Consider the following 20,891-nt stretch of genomic DNA (forward strand, 5'->3'; position numbering starts at 1 on the left):
ACGGTGTTCAGAGTTTCTTAATAACTCGCAGGCTTGCTAAGAAACTATGAGCAAGGTGGTTCTGCAAAACTTTTTAAATAATAATAATACAAGCATGAAATAAATACAGTCTGCGGAGCAGAAAACAAATACTTAATACTACACAAACACATAATACAGTAAAAATACAGCTACAAAAGGTAAGAAAAGATCAGTCTTACTGAAAACACACAATAGTAAGTTTCTCAGTTCCCAACTGCAAGTGCAATGTGCACACACTGGGAAAACGTAACCCTTGAAATGCACAATTTTATGTGGGTTTCATAGACAGTCAGAATTTATTGTGTCTCTCTTAATTTTCCAAAGATGAAAGCGCTGCTTTCAGGAGTTAAACTGGTAAATTAAGGGAGAATAAAGCAGAGCAAACTCCCAAAGGATTCCAGTCTCTTACAAGAAGATAGTCTTTTAAACATGTATTTGGGATAGGATTAGTCTGCAAATCTGTTTGTCCAGCCAAGGCCTTATGTCATATGCCCAATTACGCACTGATAATGAGAGTAATATGTTTTGTTGCATTCTGGTGCATTAAAGAAGGGCTGTGTCTAATATTATTTAATCCACGTATTCTGTCTGTTTTGGTGCTGTGGTTTTATAATGAACTCTCTTTAATCTGGTTGTAATTATTTGCTTCTTGGATGAGATCTTCCATTCTGGGAGCCACATATGTAACATATATATCTGAATGAATGAAGAAACTTTACAATGCTGGGTTTAGACAGACTGAATTTGCCATGTGGATAAATGCTCTTATGGTTTGTCCCAGCCAGTGTGGACTTTGCATTAGTAATGTTCAAGGGTGACTGTCCACTGAGGCTTGTGGGGCAGAGGGCAGGACAGGCAGAAGTTAAAATAGGGAGAGAAGACTTGACCCAGATGTGCACATAGGGGTATATGGGAAAGAGAGCAAGGCTGTGGGCTGAAAAAGGGAAAGAATAGGTTAAGGGGTGGTGTGGAGAAAGAAAAAGGCTATTTGCTAGCATATGAGAGAAAAGGTGGGTTTATTTCTGCAGCAAGGAAGGAAATCTGTTTCTCTCAGCACAGCAAATCAACCAAACAATCTTGTTGTCATAGTTGCCTCCCATGCTTTATAACCAAATTAACACAATCTAACTGGTGCTTCCCAGTGGGTGGCGCTGTGGTCTAAACCATTGAGCCTCTTGGACTTGCCAATCAGAAGGTCGGAGGTTCATATCTGCGCAATGGGGTGAGCTCCCATTGCTCTGTCCCAGCTCCTGCCAACCTAGCAGTTTGAAAGCATGCCAGTGCAAGTAGATAAATAGGTACCGCTGCAGCGGAAAGGTAAACGGCCTTTCTGTGCGCCAGAAGTGGTTTAGTCATGCTGGCCACATGACCCGGAAGCTGTCTGTGAACAAACGCCAGCTCCCTCAGCCTGAAAGTGAGATGAGCGCCACAACCCCATAGTCGCCTTTGACTGGACCTAACCATCCAGGGGTCCTTTACCTTTTTACCTTAATGTGCTGGCCAAGCTCCTCTCTCAGAACAGAACTGTGGCAGCTGCAATGTGATTGGTTGAAAGCATCTGAATTAATTCTGTTTGGTCCAAGGACACCAATCAGAGTAATTTTGCTGCCCGAATTGAGAGAAAAGATGGCAGCCCCTCTCCATTGCATGTACCTAAGCCAACCGGACTGGTAGTTGAATCTTACTTCAGCCCAGGTGACAGGTGATGGGTGAGCATCTTCCACCACAGCTGAGGGCAGCAAGCTAGTTTAGTGCACCATCCCAGGCAACCAATACACAGATCTGTTCTCCACTACCTCACTACTGCTAGCTGCTCCCCAGAATCTGCTGCCTGATTCAACTGACTCACTAAGCCTAATGATAGGACTGGTCTCATGAACAGAGTTAACGTTTCTTATGCTCTGCTACCCTAGGAAAAGGACCCCCTTTGTATGGGCAGTACAGCTGAAGTTTTCAGTTTGAAGAATTGGCCTGAATTCCCTTTCTGGGGAGACAATAACAGCCACCCACAGTGTGAAAGGAAGAATGGTCCCCTCATAGGACGCTTCTTGTGCTGAATGGGCTGGTAGCCAAAGAAGCAACGGAACATACAGCAAGGTCACTTTCCCCGTTGATTCTCAGAAGAAACAATCAGAAGGGAGACATTTTCTCTAGAGCCCACCAGCAGAAGCCGGGTAATTATTTTCTGTCAACATTGTACTGTACTCTCCTGACAAAATGACTTGCTCTCAGACTATGTAAATAGATAACAGGTGGCAGGTTGGGAATGCTTTGGGGTCACTCAAAGTCCTTGAAACTATAATTTATCAACTGACATCCATTAAGTTCACACCCATAAAGTGCACGCATGGTCTCACCCTGGCACCCGCTCTATGGAACATTAAGGAATGTTCTATGTGATGGAAAGCGATTATACTCAATCATAGTTATTCTACGATGTCCAAAGAAAAAGTAGGGAAAGTGGTCCCTGCTAAAGAACGGACCCAGCTATGCCCTTATACTTACCTCGCAATAAGTATTTAAGGTGCTTATTATTAAGTGCTAAAACTGTAGACAGTAAAGCCAAAGTGAAACAATGGTTGATGTGCTTCGCTCCGTCTCCCAGTGAATCAGCAGAAGTGCTTAGCTTTGCCTGGGTTGTTCCTATACATTCTGCACTATACATTTTATTGTATTATACTGGGTACTGCTATACTGTATTTGAGAGCCAGTGTACAGTGATACCTCGGGTTAAGAACTTAATTCGTTCTGGAGGTCTGTTCTTAACCTGAAACTGTTCTTAACCTGAAGCACCACTTTAGCTAATGGGGCCTCCTGCTGCTGCTGCGCCGCCGCCACACAATTTCTGTTCTCATCCTAAAGCAAAGTTCTTAACCTGAAGAACTATTTTTGGGTTAGCGGAGTCTGTAACCTGAAGCGTATGTAACCCGAGGTACCACTGTAATGTAATGGTTACAGTGCTGCCGCAGGACCTGAGAGAAGACTGTACCAATTTCCCCTGGGTTAGAAAGCTCACTGGATGACCTTGGGCCAGTCACTATCTTTCAGCCTAACTTACCTCACAAGGTTAATCACAGAATCATAGAGTTGGAAGGGTTATCCAGCCCAACACCCTGCAGTGCAGGAATCTTTTATCAAGATAAAATGGGGAGAGGGAAAACTGTGAATGCCACCTTGAACTCTCTGGAGTGGAGTATAAATGCCAAAATAAATTAAAGTCTCATTGTGCACTGTTAATTATACACTCTACAGCAGTCTCTGTACTTTTCCTAATAATCCCCAGCTTTTTTTATTGGCTCCAATATGTCACGTCAGTATTTCTGGGGATATTCACAGCAACTCCTAAGTAAATTGTGTGATTATAACTGCGGTTATATTAGCAGTTCAACGTTATTTTGCATTTAGTAGTGGCTCATCTGCCACTTGCTTGTTGCTGGTCAATTATTTCTGTTACTTTTCATAGGAAGGTTTATACTCTTGGATTTAGCCTCGCAAACTCAAGAGGTGCTCAAATGCCAGCACCTATTTATTCTTAGGGCTTTTTCCCCCCAGCCAGAACTGATTAAAGTAGGTTTGGTGCTCTTGTGCAACAAACCAGCATCCTCCCCACTCCCCGCAAAAGATATGGAAATGCACTAGAAAGTATGGGGTATCATGACATTCTATAAACTTCCCACAAAGAAACCAGAACAAATGCTTAATTCAGCTAACCTCAATGTCATCTAACCTGTCTCCCTGCAGCCTTTGTGCAAACAAATAAGGATGAACATCCAGTAAGCAGGCATGATCTGAAAGTTAACTTAGTGAATTGATTTGTTGCAGATTTTTTTCCCTACCACTAGGTGTCAGGATAACAACAAAGAAACCTCCTATCAGCCAATATCCACATACCTCAACAGGCACCCTCGGCCCTCCTGGCAGGAACAGCACAAAGGGATTCCTTGCTGTGTCAGACCATCCTGAAGCAAAACACTGCCTTTGGAAGAGCTTCATACCTGAGGTGGTGCCTGTGTACTTTTATTATCTGACGATGTAAGGAAAGCAGTGCTGATGGAGCAGGTTGTGGAGGCCCTCTTGCCAGAGGTTGTACAACACAGGTGAGGAACCTCAAGTCTGAGGGCTGAATGCCCTTGAGACTCTTCCTAGAGACTATTCTCCCTCTCTAGGCCCCACTCTAACTGTTCCTGCTCCACATCCTTGAGTGCTTTTGCTTGGCTATAAATGCCCTTAACGTCTGATGATGCCTCTTATGTGCCTGGATAGAGGATGGAGGTGTGTGTTTGTGTATTGAACCCTCAAGCTTTTGTGTAGTTGAAATGTAGCATGCAAAAGGTAAGAGTTTAATTCCCCAGTCCCTGTCTCACCTTGATGAGGAATCTGTTAGCTGCCCTTCTTCCTCCTACCAGAGAGCCAGTGTGGTGTGGTTAAGAGCAGTAGTCTCATAATCTGGTGAACCGGGTTCGCTTCCCTGCTCCTCCACATGCAGCTGCTGGGTGACCTTGGGCTAGTCACACTTCTCTGAAGTCTCTCAGCCCCACTCACCTCACAGAGTGTTTGTTTTGGGGGAGGAAGGGAAAGGAGATTGTTAGCTGCTTTGAGACTGCTTCAGGTAGTAATAAAGCGAGATATCAAATCGAAACTCTTCTACCTAAAGCCACCATGAGTAGCATTTCTCTACCCCACATGAAATACAATTCAAATGGAGTTTTCTGTAGCAACAGCAACATCACTCTGACATTTGACAAAGAGAAACTGGTGTGCTTATGTAATGGAAACAAGGGGTTAGTAGACAATTATTATTAGGCCATTTCCCTCTTAAGATGTCATAACAGCTGTTTGCTTGTATTATTATCACACAGTATCTCACCCCTCCCCAAAATGCAGATTTTTCCAGCTGAAATATACTAGTAGCTATTCAGTTTCTCAGGGCCAAACTAGGCATGATACTAATTGCTTGCCTGTTTTTTGTTATGTAAATAGCAGGCAAAAGGAAACCTGAGCAGCCTCAAGTTCATGGAGAATGAGGAGTTGGTCTGATTTTTTTACATGTGACATTTTATTTCAAAATATTAGAGACTGAGTACTTCTTTTTTCTATGTAGTGCAGTCCTGATTTATTGCATACTTTCTGCCCCTGAAAAACACTTCTTGAGAAGCTGGTTCCATTCTGAAAATAAGAGCTGATTGCAAATCGATTCAGCATTACTCCACATGTGAAGGGACATGTTTATTTAATTTCATAAAATTTACATACTGCTTGATTGTAGAAATAAACAGTTTACAATAGCAGTTTACAAAATAGAAGTTCACATGCACCAAGATCACAACCGCCACTTCCTTCTTCACTCACCTGGGGCATTTGCAGGAGGAAAAGACATGGATATCCTAATCGGGAAGGATTTTGAAATACATATCAAGTAGCAGTATACATCCTTTTGGATAGCAGGATCCAGAATCAATACAGATTGAAATCAGCATGCTAAGGATGAGAACAAACTATTCCATATTGAGAAAAACTATTTTTTTATGCCGCAAATGGATAGGTGTGTATGCAACTTCTCTCCCTGGTATGATCCCAACAAAAACCACTTCAGCAAAGCCTCTATTTACACACCATCCCTGTCCTGAGACTGTTTAGGCTTCCCCTAAGCTGCAATTTACAAAACAAGAAATGTGCATGTTAACTGCACCTGTACAATTAACTTCATGGCTACGGTGGCCTTAGAATGCCTTCAGTTGACAGGTAAGCTTGACACACATACACAATTACACAGAAGCAACTAAAACAGAAGCTGTACTTTCTCATTAGGCATTGTTGGAGAGCTTGTTATGAATGACTGCTGTGTCTGTCCCAGTGATGACAAATCCTAGTATCCCTCAATACCTTGCAACGTTCTCAATGACTTTGTGAAATTCTCATTCACGTGTAGCTATTTCCACGTTGGAAGAATGATTACAATAAATCATCTCTGTTCCAAGTGGAATATAAGGGGGCTGTGGCGGCCATTGCTTAGGTTTGCCAGGAGATAATTAAGGCTGGAAGCTTTCTTGCCCAATCAGTTTGGAAGTCTTGTTTAATAAGTTCTGATAATCCCTAAGTATTTGTTGGCATTTGAAGCAGTAATTTACTATGTGCCTCACCACATGGAGTACTTTCCAAAAGGCCATGCTAAGTTTACTCTGGAGTTTGCAGTATCAGGTATCTTGGTGGGGGTGTACTCTCCTTTCGTGCTCTCACTTTGCAGACCTTGACAGATTTGTGCATTTCACTGTTAGGTTCAAAAGCCACACAGTATCCTACAAACTCACACATGTCAGACAAAATTAGCCCTACTGGAGAGGATACTGTGAGAGAGACCCTTCAGGGCAGGGATAAGACACATGTGTACATTGCAAGTTGCTTAAGCTCCCTACCCACAGAACAGATGAGGATGGGGTAGCGATAGCACCAGAGATGATTATTATTAAAACCACTAAGTCATAAGGGTAATAGCCACCAATTTATATGGCTTTAAACCAGTATTTGACAAATTCAGGGAGGACAAGGCTATCTGTGGCTATTCAGACTGGCTATATGCCATCTCCAGTATCAGAAGCTTTTGAGTACTATTGCTTGTAGCTTCCCATAAGAATCTGATCGGCCACCATAGGAACACAATGGTGGGGCATGATGCATTCTGTGGAGGCTGGATCTGCAGCACCTGAGGTGGCTGCCTCAGCTTGCCTCATGGGTGGGCCAGTCCTGGTCTCCAAACATAGGATGCTAACAACCCTTATATCCCTGCTCGATCATTAAGGTCATCTGCAGGAGTGTCGGTAATTCTACAAGTTGGTGAGGCTCATTTGACAACAAGAAACATCAGCTCAATCCTGTGGAGTGCTTTGTCAATGAGAGATTCAGCCGACACCCTCTGTGCCAACTTTTAAATAGCTGCTGGAAACTTTTTTATTCCACCAGGCCTATGCAGGCAATTAAGAATACATCATTCCACAATGGTTACTTGACGTCTGCTTTATATGTTTTTACAGTATGTTTAGATGACAGCGTCGTATACATTTGGTGAGATGCTAAAACCTTTTGTTGTTAAAAGGCTTTCTCAAAACGAGTTCACTTGTGAGCAATATTGAATGCTTCCTTCTTTTTCTTAGAACTATGTTACTCATTTTTGTTTGTGATTTCAGCAGTTTATACATCTTTCTAACAAGTTAATAAATTATTATAATCAATAATAACAAAATAAATACTAATGACAGTTTCCAATAAACTCAGTTTTGTGCTTTCATGTTTTATGAGTCTGTGAAGTATTCCACATATATATCAGCAACTGGAAAGTCTGGGAGAGTTAGAGATTCACTGCCTATACCAAGGAGAAATAACAAACTGAGCTGCTAATATGCAGGCAAATAATGACCAGCATGAAAATATTAACTGAAAAGCTTAGCCTTAAATTTCCCCATGAGACACACACTGTCTGTCTGGGAAGTCAAGTGCCCTTTTGCAAGATCCTTCAGGGCCTCACAAGCTGTGAATATTTAAAGTAAACCTCACACAGCAAGGCACTTCCACTCCCAGCCAGATACTTAAAAGGGTTTATGGAGTAACCTCCCAAGCTATATAGCACCCCATTTCCCTTGGGATCCCAAAGATTTACAGGCTGGGTGATAACTTGAATCCTGTGCATTCCAGCAGTTCTCACCCCAGAGGATCCCAAAGGGCTTTATAGGCCATGAAGTGAAACTCATCCCTCACATTCCTGCCAAGATTCTCCTTGGCAGAGTCCGAGAGCATTTATAGACTCTGTGAGATCTGCACCCCCTAGCAACCTTTCTTCCTCCTTAGCTGGGCTGTCAGTGAGTAAAAGGAACTGCATCCTTCAATATCTCCTGCCCATCTGTTATGGGTTAAGCTGGAGGTTTCCACTCTAATGCTGGTGCAAGGAGTTTGGGAGCCCAAGGTGGAAATTCCAATGGCATCCATCACCGTCACCAATAAACACGGGGAGCATATAGTGCTCTTGCATGAGAGCACTATGACCTGTGGTAGGTTGGGTTTCACTTGGAGGATCAGCAGTTCAAGGTCACTCAAGGTCTATCTCCCCAAATGGAGGGGGAAAACACCTTGCTTTTCAATGCAAAGAAAGCTGCCACAGTGGATATATTACTTTTAATATTAGTCCTGGACAGAGAAGAGTTCTGGATCTGCAAGACCAGGAGGAAAAATGCACAGATCATTACAGAACTTGGTTTTTTGAAACATGGGTGATCCTTCACATCTGGTTGACATGTCTTGCGAACCCCACATCATCGCAGTGGTTTATAATATAGAAGAAGTAGAGAGGGCCTTTCTGGGGGCGGTACTATGGTGATGAAATGCTCCCCTAGGAGACCCTAGCCTATGATCTCCAACAGCAACTGAAGATTCTTCTCTTCTCTCGGGCTTTTCTTAGGGGTTCCTAACTTCTGCACCTTGGTTTTATGCTGTTGTGTGGTTTTATTCCGCTTGTAAAATTAATTTTGTCCTAATGTTGCTTTTATATACAGTATTTGATTCTATTTTTGCACTGTTGATTCTGTGAAGTTGTCAGAGAACAGTTGTGTTATACAAAATAAATAAATAGTTTCATTCAGAAGACTTCTCTACAACTTAGCCCTGTTCTGAAATCTAAGTGTACCTATCCTATTCTCCTCAGCAAATGTGTCAAGACTAAGTGTTGGTTCTCGAAGTTTCTTGAAATTCGCTGCCTATTCCGTTATCTTGAAAATTCCCAGCCAAGAAAAAGTCACTGATTTTGTTTTTGGTTCAGCATTGTTTTGCGTACATGACAGGGACAGAGATCTCATTTTAGAAATGCTCCCCTTCCCTTTAGGTCTGTCAGCAAGTGATTCTTCTAGATAACTCCACTATGCACACACTGAGAGTTGCCTAAATGAAGGACAAAATGGAGAGGATGTGCGCTTGAAGAAATTATGTATTTTGGAAACATTGTAATGTATTTCTTTGTGCTGGCTTTTTGAAGGTCATGTATAAGTGAATAGGTTTTTTCTTTTAAAATGTATTTTAGTGCTTGACTTTTCTTCTGTTTTTCACATTACATGAACTAAAGGTTGTATGCATAAGATCAATTCTGTCATATGTCATGCCAAGAAATAGGAAGAACATCGGTCTGTGCCTTTATATATATATGCAAGCCATAGTCATACTATCAATTCTGATCCAGCAATGTCAGCTTCATGTTTGAGAGTATTTTAATGTTTTAGGGCTTAGTGATTCACACAGAAGCATGCTTGGATGTTTTCAGAATGAAGCCCAGATGGCATCATATTACAAGAATGCACACCCCTATTTAGTTTTCCCTTTGTCATGTTAAGTACTCCTTATGTGACCTAGCTAAGCCTGGCAGGGCAGCTTACTCTATAGAATTAACCCCTTCATGCATTAATTAACTCAGGCATACTGGTTATATGAAGCTGGTTATCGCGCAAGATATGGATATGATGGGTCCATACAAAGGCAGCCGTTTCCCTTACAAATGAATGCTCTGCTGAAGCAGTCATTGTTCACTTCTACTGTCACTACTGAAAGTGGGACACTTTCTCATTAACAACTTGGAGATATCTGAAGATGGAAAGATGAAATTCAGGATTAGTTAATCTACAAGCACAATGGAAATATCTGAAATCCCAGAATGGAGCAACTTCCTCCTAAAGTGAACACACAAAGGCCTCAGGCGCTGTAGTCACATTCCCAAACCATTCTGTCTCTCACCCACACTCCATACATGCACACAACTCCTGTCCCAGCCTTCCTCTTCAGCAAAAAGACAAGAGTAATGCAGAAGTAGAGGGACGCGGGTGGCACTGTGGGTTAAACCACAGAGCCTAGAGCTTGCTGATCAGAAGGTCGGTGGTTCGAATTCCCGCAACAGGGTGAGCTCCCGTTGCTCGGTCCCAGCTCCTGCCAACCTAGCAGTTCGAAAGCACGTCAAAGTGCAAGTAGATAAATAGGTAGCGCTCCGGTGGGAAGGTAAACGGTGTTTCCGTGCGCTGCTCTGGTTCACCAGAAGCGGCTTAGTCATGCTGGCCACATGACCCGGAAGCTGTATGCCGGCTCCCTCGGCCAATAAAGCAAGATGAACTCCGCAACCCCAAAGTTGTCCGCAACTGGACCTAATGGTCAGGGGTCTCTTTACCTTTTACCTAATGCAGACCTCCAGAAGTTGTTCAACTCCCATCAGTCCCAGTCAGCATGGCTGATGGCCAGGGATGATGGGAACTGTAGTCCAACAACATCTGGAGGGTCGCAGATTTGCCTGCCCTGCTCTGATGGGTACTGCTAAAGCAATTCCCTGCTTTAACAACCGCAGAGCCTTCCTCTCCCACATGCTTTAAAAGGAGTGTCTGGTCTCAGCAGAGCAAGAATATGCTCTTTCAATACCCTTTAGAGTTGCGTTTCACCAATGCGTTCGGCAAGTGACCAGAGCTGTGGTCTCTCTCTCTACCTTATAAAAAGACTATTTTTGAATACACTGCCTCTCACATGTTAGTACTGATACCTGGGTGTCTTGTTGAGTGTCCTCAGATGTCAGCAAGTATCATTTTCATTCACCTACACCCTGAAACAGAGATCAGAAACAAGCCAAGGATTTGCATTAACTTCTTTATATAAACAGAAAGTGATGCCTTCAGTCCGTCAATCAGCTTAATAGTACATCTGACACAGGGCATAGGAATACAAATTTGACCTGTTACTCAGGTTGTATGTCTGGATGTGAATCCAAAAAAACAAAATTTGGTTGCTTGGCAGCACTTCCATGCGTCAGACCCTTATTACAGTTCCCAGCTGCTGTCTCGGATTGTGCGGTTCATAGGAGTGAGGCAGCCTCTGCAACAGAGAAGCAAGGATGGATGGTTGCTATCAACACCCAATACATGGAAATCTACAAAGATGACTTCCATGCTAAGAAAACACTTAGGTGCCATTTTCAAAGCATGTATAGTAGAAACAGGATCCCAAGAGACATTTCACTTACCCATTCCCTAAGAACAACAACATATTTGCATGTGGCACATCCAGCTCTTCCCTAGAACATGATTCTATGCATTACCTTACTCAGAATATACTTGCATGTACAGGGAAAGGAATCAGCCCTAATTCTTAGGTGTGGCTCATAAGAGTTCAGCATATTTTTCTATTTCAGTAGGCACATTTTGAATTTTCAATACACAGACATGTGAAATTTCAAACCCACTCAAAGCAACTGAGGTGGTTAAGGAAAAGACCGGACAGGAGAGGGGCAGGCAGAAGATAGATCAGGGTTTGCTAATTTCTAGATGACTTGTAGTAGATCATCAAGGATTTTGGGGACACACATACCGATTTTTTTTTTAAAAAGCCACAGCAAAAGGCATTTTCTTTCTAAATTAGGTCTCTCTAATGAAGAAAGCGCGAGAAAAAAGCCAGAGTAGTTTTATGTATGGAATTACTGTGTGCTCTATTCTGGTATTGAATGCAAATTCCTGGGCTGAACATATGCTGCTTTAATTCCATGGGCGTTACCCAAACCACGATTGTGATCCTGGCTGCAGTTGGTGGACTTTGGGAATTTAGTTTAAAAAAAGAAAGAAAAGTAAATATCAGAAACCTGTTGTCTGCTTACCTCTGGTGTAGAACATGTAATACCTGCATCTTTCTTCACCATCTCTGGGTATTTAAGGTGTTAGCTCCTATCTACCTACTCAGCATAACAGACCAAATATAAAATGTTTGCATTGCAATTGACAACTGCTATATTTGAATTTCAGTGAAGGAATCAATCAGATAAAACAAACTTTAACAGCAGCATGTGCTGAATAAAGTGGTTTCTATCTACAAAAGAATATGCTCTGCTATAACTAAGGGAGGAAATCCAAGCTGAGGGATTGTTTAGGGTTTTTTGTTGGGTGGGTTTTTTGCTGTTGCTGGTATTTTGTATCTTTATTTTAGATATTATGATAAAGGGACAGAATACCCTAATCCTCTCTGAAATCACCCCAGGCTTCCATAATCACACCAGGCCTCAAAACTGTCCAAAACTCCTTTTGTCTTCTAAAAAATCCAAAACAGCTTTTCTCTGCTCTTCTCTGCTTTTCTCACAAGATGCTGTGGCAAAATGCAAAATGTTACTTCTAAAGGCTAATGAATAGGCTCTGTTCATAGCAGGCCTGAGAAACGAATCTTATCTCATTCGGTTGCAACATCTTGGACATGCTGAAGCACCAGGGCTCCTTGACCCACCCCCTCGGCTTCTCATTCCCCCTTTCCTGGAAAGAGTCCAATAGTCCCAAGACAGCTTTCTGTTCATGCTCAGAGGAACTCATGGGGCAGGACTCTGGAAGGAGGAGAAAGGAGGAGGGAACTGGAAAGGGGTATATATGCTTGTGCACATGATTGTGAACTTCGTGCATGCTTTTTGTGGACTATCACACTTGCTCCTTCTACCAGTTCATGGATGGTAGAAATAAAAGCCTTTTCTCCGAAACTATTCCTTGAGTGTCTGTTGACTTCCACTTCCCTTTCCCAGGCGCAGTATTTTTCCCACCCGAGGGCAAATCCTCATAAGGCTACAATGATTCATATGGAAATTGCTCAATTTGGTTGTGTACTTTTTGACGTTTTATTCATTCTTTATGACTACTTTCATTATGTTCGTAATTACGTAAGTTTTTCATGTTGTAAGCCACCTTGAGCATGGTTTTTTTAACTATGGAAAAGTGGCATACAGATAAAATGAAGAAGTCTTTAATGACTGCTCAGTTATCTTTATCACTATATAATGGAACTGGTTTCTCAGTTTTGCAAACTTATTTCCGTGGGAATACTTTCTAGTTAAACTGTCCCTGTATTTTGAGGCAGGTGTTGGCACAGGCGAAAAATTAATGTCCCTGACTATGGAATGCTCTCATCTCCAGGCAAATTTTTTTATTCCCCTGGGCATTTGAACAGCACTCTTAGTTGGGCTTTTGGTTGCTACTGGTGTGCATTCTGTGTGGAAGTGGGGGTATGGATATTTTGTACTTTTAGATTACTTTTACTTCGGATGAACTCTTTTAGTATTTGACATTTGCTTTGTTATATTGAATTTACTGTGTATTTTATTTTTTTATAATTCAGGACCCTGAAGTAATATAAAAATGTAATAAACTTAACTATTATTATGAATTGCTGGCATTCCATTTTATGTTACATTTTGTCTTTTGTAATAGGTACATGTTGTGTGCAACAGTGCATAAACTCACCTTGGTCTATTATTCAAAAAAACTCAATAAAATTATTAAAAATAATAATAATAAACTAAACTGTTATTGGGAGAGCCAGTTACATGGACATTGGTCAATGTAATTATTTTTGTCTCAAGGAATACCCTCATTTCCACAATCCAGTAAGATTTAGAAATATAATCCCATTGAACTCAATGAAAATAAATTGGCTTAAGATGTTACCCTCTCAGCTGAACTACAGTATGAATTATGTTCTTAATAAAATGAATAATAAACAACCATCCCCCAAACACACTAATGCTAAGAACAGACCAGAATGTGCTGTCTTCTTGCAATGACAATTTCCTGAATGATGGGCCCTGTCACACTGCCCAGCCTCACACCTGCCATCATTGTTCACGAGTGAGGTAAGTATGCAATGGTGTGCCATACATATAATGAGAAGCAAGAAAGTAACCGCTAGCGAGGGGAAGGAATTTCCTCGGTAACAAAGTACATTTTACAAAGTACAAAGAGTTGGAAGTAAGGTAATATTGAGGTTTTTGGTTTTTTTTTGATAGAGAGACTCTTTACCAGGTTTGAGAGGAGGAAAGGAGGTTTCTGAGGCATTTGGTTGATGCTTTAACCGACAGGCTTTTTGAGGACGTTATTGTTAACATCAACTTTCTTGTTTGAAGTGGGGGGAAGAAAGCCTGGGTCCTCCCCAGATTTTAATGCTGGTTTTATGTTAGTGACTTCCCTATGGGTTTAAAAAAGGGAGGAGGAAGCCATTTCGGGACGCAACTTGGCTCTGTTATTCACCATTTCAATTTGTTCTTGATCTATTACGCCTCTGCATGCATTTGAGATTTAAAGGGACATGCGCCAAAAGCTAAATAGGAGAACTTAAACCAGCATAAAGAACACTTCCCGAAGAACCTCCAAGTCTCCAGTAAAGGAAAATTTTTGGTGACGCCAGACTTCTATAATACCACCCTCTAAGAGGGTAAAGACTGTAAAAGGTAAAGACTGTTAAACTTTGTGTATAGTCTGACGCCTACTATCTGCTATTACACCCCATCGCCAGACCCGGTAACCTTTTAACCCATTAGAGATTATTTGTGATCCTGTGCCTCATCCCTTTTTGAAAGACATTAGGACAGAGATTAGCTTCTGGGGGAGATTATTCCAGATCCAAGGACCCACCACAAAAAAGGCCCTGTTATATGTCTTATGGTTATGAATCCTGAGATCTGTGAGTAAATTACAGCCCAGTAATATTCGGAGGGCTGCAGGTTGACCATCCTGGACTGTGTCTCTCTATAAACCTGTCTATAAATCTGCTGCATCTATATAACTCCCCAAAAGACGTTAGTGTGGTGGACCCTAAGACCCTTCAAGCCTACAAAATGACAAACGGTGCAAAAAAAGGGGTGGCAACACCAGCGGAAAGGAGGCCGTCAAGACAAGATGATGCTAAAGAAAGCAAAGAAATTAAGGACTATAGTAGTCTGATGGCCGAAATAAGGAAAGAATTCAAAAATAATGAACAATATATTGAGAGAAAATTACTTGAGGTACAAGACATTTTGGATAAGAAATTGGAGGGAGTGGTGGGGGAATTGACAGGAAGGGTTAAAGATTTATCAGTAAGAACTAAGGTTCTGGAAGATTCAATGAAAAAGGTGCAAAAAGATACGAAAACTAGTAAGAAGGAGGTGGATAGAGTTAGAGTAGAAGTTAAAGAGATAGAAAGAGTGCAGGAAGAGTTGTTGGACAATATGGCCATGACGCAAATGAGGCAAAATCAAACCAACCTGAAACTGAGGGGTGTACCAGAGACCCCAAATGAGAATATTAGATTTAAAATGATAAAAGAGCTGGCAACCTGGTTAAATAAGAGTGAGGAGGAGGTAAACTGTCATCTAGTAAATATTTTTCGAATAAGATCAAAATTAGACAGAGCCAGAAAGAAAAAGCTGCCAGGTGATGTAATTGTCATGTTCAACACTTTGGAAATAAGAAATGAAATACTGCAACAGAACCACATAAAAAGGTTATATATTGAAGGAAACCGAATTATTATCTTTAAACAAATTCCTTTGAGATTTCTTCGAAGGAGAGAGGCATACAAAAAATTAACAAACCAATTGAAGAAGAATGGGATATTGTATAGATGGGAGTTTCCTGAAGGCATTTCATTCTACTTTAAGGAAAAAAGGTTTAAATTAAGCACCAGTGTTGAACTCCAAAAATTTGCGAGGATATATGAGAAGGACCTGGGAAAAGTTGAAGGGGAGGCGGAAAGGGAGGAACGACAGAGAGACGAGGAGGGTGAAGGGAGTGAAGAAGAAGAAAAAGAGGAGAGTTTAACAGGAGAAGAGGAAGAACAAGAGGAGGAAAGCAAGGAACAGTAGTTTCTATTTAATCTAGTTAAATTAGCTAGAATAGTTTAATAGATGGCTTTAAAAATAATAAGCTGGAATGTGAATGGTTTGAACAATAAAAATAAGAGGAATCAGATTGCGCATGTATTGCTGAAAAAGAATTGGGATCTAATTTGTCTTCAAGAAACGCATGTAATAAGAAAACACAAGAGGGTATTAAGTAATAAGAGATTGGGATTGGAATTTGTGACCTCCGACAAGGTTAAGAAAAGAGGGGTAGTAATTTATATAAAGGAAAAATATGACCCGCAATTACTGTACAAAGATGAACATGGGAGAGTAGTGGTGGTGCAGATGGTCCTTCATGGAGAAAAAATAGTTGTGGTTGGAATATATGCCCCGAATGAGAAAAAATCAGCTTTCTTTTTGGAATTAGATAATATATTAACGGAATGGATGGATCAGAAAATGATATTGATGGGAGATCTTAATGGGGTGGTGATGCCGAACATGGATAGATTAACAAAAAGACAAGATGGGAAAGAAGGTAAATTACCACGATCTTTCTTTGACATGGTAAATAATTTGGGATTGACGGATGCTTGGAGATTTAAAAATCCTACTGTAAAACAATTCACCTTTTTTTCAAATCCGAATCAGAGCTGGGGGAGGATAGACAGTATTTGGGTCTCGAGGGAATTGGTACAGAACTTAATTAAGTCCGAAATTTGGCCTCGAACTCTATCTGATCATAGTGCGGTTTCCATGGAGTTAAAAGGTAGAGAGGTTAAAACAGCCAGATGGAGAATGAATGAATATTTATTTAATGATCAAAAGATAGTAAATAAGGCTATAGAAACAATTGAAGAATACTTTAGGTGGAACTTAAATGGAGAAACTTCCATAGAGACGGTGTGGGACGCAGGAAAAGCGGTCATGAGGGGTTTCTTGATTCAGAAAAATAGCCAACTAAGAAAAGAAAAGGAAAAAAAGAAAGAGCAGATTTTAACACAGATTATGGAAAATGAAAGAAAATTAACTGCTAACCCTAGTGAAGAGAGTTTAAAACAGAACTTAAGAATATTACAAGCTAAATTTGCCACAATAATTAACCAAGAGATAGAGTGGAAAATTAAGAGGATGAATCAAAAGAACTTTGAGTCCGCAAATAAGATAGGGAAATATCTAGCGTGGCAGCTGAGAGAAAGGAAGAAGCTGAGTATGATCAGCAAAATAAAAGAAGGAGATATGATTATGGAAGAACCAAAAGAAATAAAAAGAATATTCCAAAGATATTATAAGGATTTATATAAAAGAGGAGAGGAAACAGAACAAGAAATAGATCAATTTTTGCAAAAACACCACCTGGAACAAATTGCAGAAGATGAAAGAGCAGCACTAGATGAGATAATAACACAGGAAGAGATAAAAAAGGCTATCAAAAAGATGAAAGCTGAGAAGGCGCCGGGACCGGACGGTCTTCCAGCCAAATATTATAAAATATTAATTAACCAAATATCACCAGTGCTGGGAGAGGTTATGAACAATATATTGAGAGAAGGAAAGATACCTGATACCTGGAAGGAAGCCTATGTTACCTTGATTCCTAAAAAAGAGGCGGACACTATGGAAGTAAAGAACTATAGGCCAATCTCATTATTAAATAATGATTATAAGCTATTTGCAGATATAATGGCGGAAAGATTAAAGAAGGTCTTGATTAATAAAATCCATGGTGACCAAACAGGATTTCTCCCAGGGAGACAATTACGGGATAATGTAAGGAATTTGATTGACATTATTGAATATTTGGACATGAAAATAGACAGAAAAGCTGCACTGGTTTTCATAGACGCCGAAAAGGCATTTGACAATGTTTCCTGGAACTTCCTAAAGAAGGTTTTGGAGAGGATGGGAATTGGTGAAAAATTTAGAAGAGGCATAGAAGCAATATACAAAGAACAGAAAGCAAAGCTGGTGATAAATAATAATACAACAGAATATTTTAACATTTATAAAGGGACCAGACAAGGTTGCCCCCTGTCCCCCTTATTATTTATTATAATTTTGGAAGTACTTAATAAGAGACTGAGGGAGGCAACAGAAGTGAAAGGAATTAGAGTAGGAAAGAAGGAATTTAAAATTAAAGCCTTCGCCGACGATATTGTTCTGACTTTGGAAGATCCACAAGATAGTGTAAAAGAAGCATTACAAAAAATTGAGGAATTTGGAGAGGTGGCAGGTTTTAAGGTAAATAAGAATAAAACTAAAATGCTGGTTAAAAATCTAACTAAGGAAGAAACGAAAGATCTAGAACAAAAAGTGGAAATCATGGTGGTGAAAAAAGTGAAATATTTGGGAGTGTGGATCACGGCAAAAAACATAAACCTATATAAAGATAATTATGAAGTTACATGGAAAAAAATAAAGAAAGATCTGGAAATATGGGAGAGGATGAAATTTTCCTTTTTAGGAAGGATAGCAGTGGTTAAAATGAATGTTTTGCCGAGAATGTTGTTCCTATTTCAAACTCTTCCAGTTATTAAAGGTTTAAAACAATGTAAAGAATGGCAGAGAACCCTGATGAAATTCATCTGGCAGGGGAAAAGACCAAGGATTAAAATGAAAATATTAACTGATAAAAAGGAAAGAGGAGGTTTTGCTCTCCCAGATTTGAGTTTATATTATGAAGCAGCGTGCCTACTTTGGCTAAAAGATTGGATAAAACTGGAGAACAGAGACCTGTTGGATTTAGAAGGTTTCAATAATTGGTACGGGTGGCACGCATATCTCTGGTATGAGAAGGTGAAAGTCCACAGGGCTTTCTTAAATCATATTTTCAGGGGACCAATATATCAGGTCTGGGAAAGAAATAAGAACCTTCTTGAAAGAAAAACACCATGGTGGATCTCACCGGTAGAGGTCTTAACAAAAAAAAAAAACCAACATGGAAGAGAAGACAGCCACTTACGAAGATTTGGTAAGAAAATCAGAACAAGGGCTTAAACTTAAACCTTATGAGGAAATAAAGGATCAATTCACCGGTTGGTTACAGTATCATCAGGTGAATGATATGTTAAAGCAAGATAAAAGAAAAATGGGCTTTGAGGACAAGAAATCAAAATTCAATATAGAAATAATAGAAGGTAAAAACAAAACATTGTCTAAATTATACAACATATTACTGGAATGGCATACAAAAGACGAGGAAGTCAAAGAGGCAATGATTAAATGGGCAATTGACTTCGGCTATAACATCGAGTTTGAAAAGTGGTTGAAATTGTGGAATAGAGATATTAAATTTACGGCCTGTACGAGTTTGAGAGAAAATGTCTGGAAAATGCTCTATAGATGGTATCTCACGCCGGCAAAATTAGCTAAAATCTATAGATCAGAAAATAAGACATGCTGGAAATGTGGTGAAGTGGAGGGAGACCTCTACCATATGTGGTGGCAATGCAACAAGGTGAAGGTTTTTTGGGAAGCAATTTATAATGAACTTAAAAAAGTTTTTAAATATACTTTTCCCAAAAGACCTGAGGCCTTTTTGCTGGGAATTATGGGTAAGGAAATAAAAAATGAAGATAAAAAATTTTTTCTCTATGCCACCACAGCCGCAAGAATTATGCTGGCACAAAACTGGAAAACAGAAAATATACCTAACGTAAGTGACTGGCAGGTCAAAATGATTAACTATGCCGAGCTAGATAGATTAACAGGCAGAATACGAGACCAAGACGACCAGAAATTTCAAAAAAATTGGAGTAAATTTTGGAAATATATTGGAACGGATATATAGGAGGAACTGGCGGTATTAGAAAAACTTTATCAGCTAATAAGTATAAACTTTAATAAACTAATTACGCAATCCGGGATTTATTTGATACTTACCAAAAGGGTGGAGGGAAGTCAAAGGCTAAGTAGAGCCTAATGCTTATATTATTTTTTTTGTATGATTGTATGCTTACTTTTTGTATAGCATGAAAATAGGATGAATAATTTATGTTAAAATGTCTATTTTTGTATTTGTTTGTCCTTTTTTTTTTCTTTTACAAATTCTGAATAAAAATTTACTTGCATATAATGAGAAGCTTCTCTGTTTATTGGTCCACCTGCTGGGTATCCGAGAGAATGTGACTAAGCCTGCTCTGAATGTCATGATGACAGCAAGTCTGGAAATGCTAATTCTCCAAGCCTAGAGACATATGAAACAGCATTGGCTTTTGCCTTCCCCTTGGTAGCATTTGCAGGCAGCATTTGTGAACTTTCCTTCTGATCTTTTCAGATTGTGTATAGTTCTTTTTGTCATTAGTGGGAGAACGAGATGGCAAGGGTTAAATGGTCAAGGGGGAGGCCTGAAGCAAAAAATGCCCTTTGATTCTTTGCAGGTGACACGGCCTGTGGAAATCGGATAACTAAAAAGAGTGCAGTCTGATAAGAGTATAGGTGACTTTTCACATTTGCAGACTGAATATTAAGGTTTGTGTCCGGTCATACTCAAGAGCAGACCCACTGAAATAAAGTTACTTAAGTTCTGTCCTTTTTTTCCTGGTGGTACTCACCAAATCTTGGCTACTAAAGTATGTGAAGAGGGTGTGCCTTTTCTCCTGCGCCCATGGAAGCGGGCCCCTTGGCGCGTCACTTCCTCCTCTTCCTTGTCCTGTGGTGGCATAGCTGCAGGAAGCTGCCAAGCTGCCACTGTGCCTGCCAACGCCACTCAGCCAGGTGAGAGAGATCAGCAGGCAGGAGATGGGCCAGGTCCGTGGCAGCCGGGCAGCAACAAGAGGACTCTGGCTTCCTTGAAGCCATCATGGATGGCACAGAGGTGGAAGGTGATGTTTTCCAGCAGTAGCCAGCCCAATTTTGGGCATTCAGAGGGCGCTCACTCACACTGAGCCCAGCTGGAAGCGCGGCTCACCCAGCATCAGCTGCAGCCAGTTGGCAAAGAAGGGTACTTCACTATGCGCACTAGACCATTTTTCTAGAAAAAAAGGCACTGCTAAAGTTGGTTATGAGTTAAGTATGTCTATCCTGGGTATGACTTAGGTGAATTCATAGAATAATGAAGTCAAAGAATTGTACAGTTGGAAGGGATCCTGAGTATCATCTACTTCTAGTTCAATCCCCTGCAATACAGGAATATGCAGTTATCCCACAGGAATCGAACCTGCAGCCTTGGCATTATCTTTCTTTTTTTTTTTAATAAATTTTTTATTGGTTTTACAACATTTTTTAAACAATACAAACA

General features: G+C 40.4%; 2 long non-coding RNA genes across 2 annotated transcripts; one reads left to right on the forward strand and one right to left on the reverse strand.

Annotated features, from left to right (window-relative positions):
• The first annotated feature begins 27 nt into the window (after window positions 1-27).
• Window positions 28-8,464, forward strand: LOC309534671. The gene is made up of 3 exons (XR_014220826.1): window positions 28-2,545; window positions 3,844-4,118; window positions 5,005-8,464. It is a non-coding gene; the product is annotated as an uncharacterized lncRNA (long non-coding RNA).
• Window positions 8,465-9,066: 602 nt separating this feature from the next.
• LOC309534672 lies at window positions 9,067-20,808 on the reverse strand. The gene is made up of 2 exons (XR_014220827.1): window positions 20,206-20,808; window positions 9,067-10,902 (listed from the first exon to the last, which is right to left on the reverse strand). It is a non-coding gene; the product is annotated as an uncharacterized lncRNA (long non-coding RNA).
• Window positions 20,809-20,891: the final 83 nt, after the last annotated feature.

This window comes from Podarcis vaucheri (assembly GCF_965113315.1).
Source record: "Podarcis vaucheri genome assembly, chromosome: 6".
NCBI classification, from domain to species: Eukaryota; Metazoa; Chordata; class Lepidosauria; order Squamata; family Lacertidae; genus Podarcis; species Podarcis vaucheri.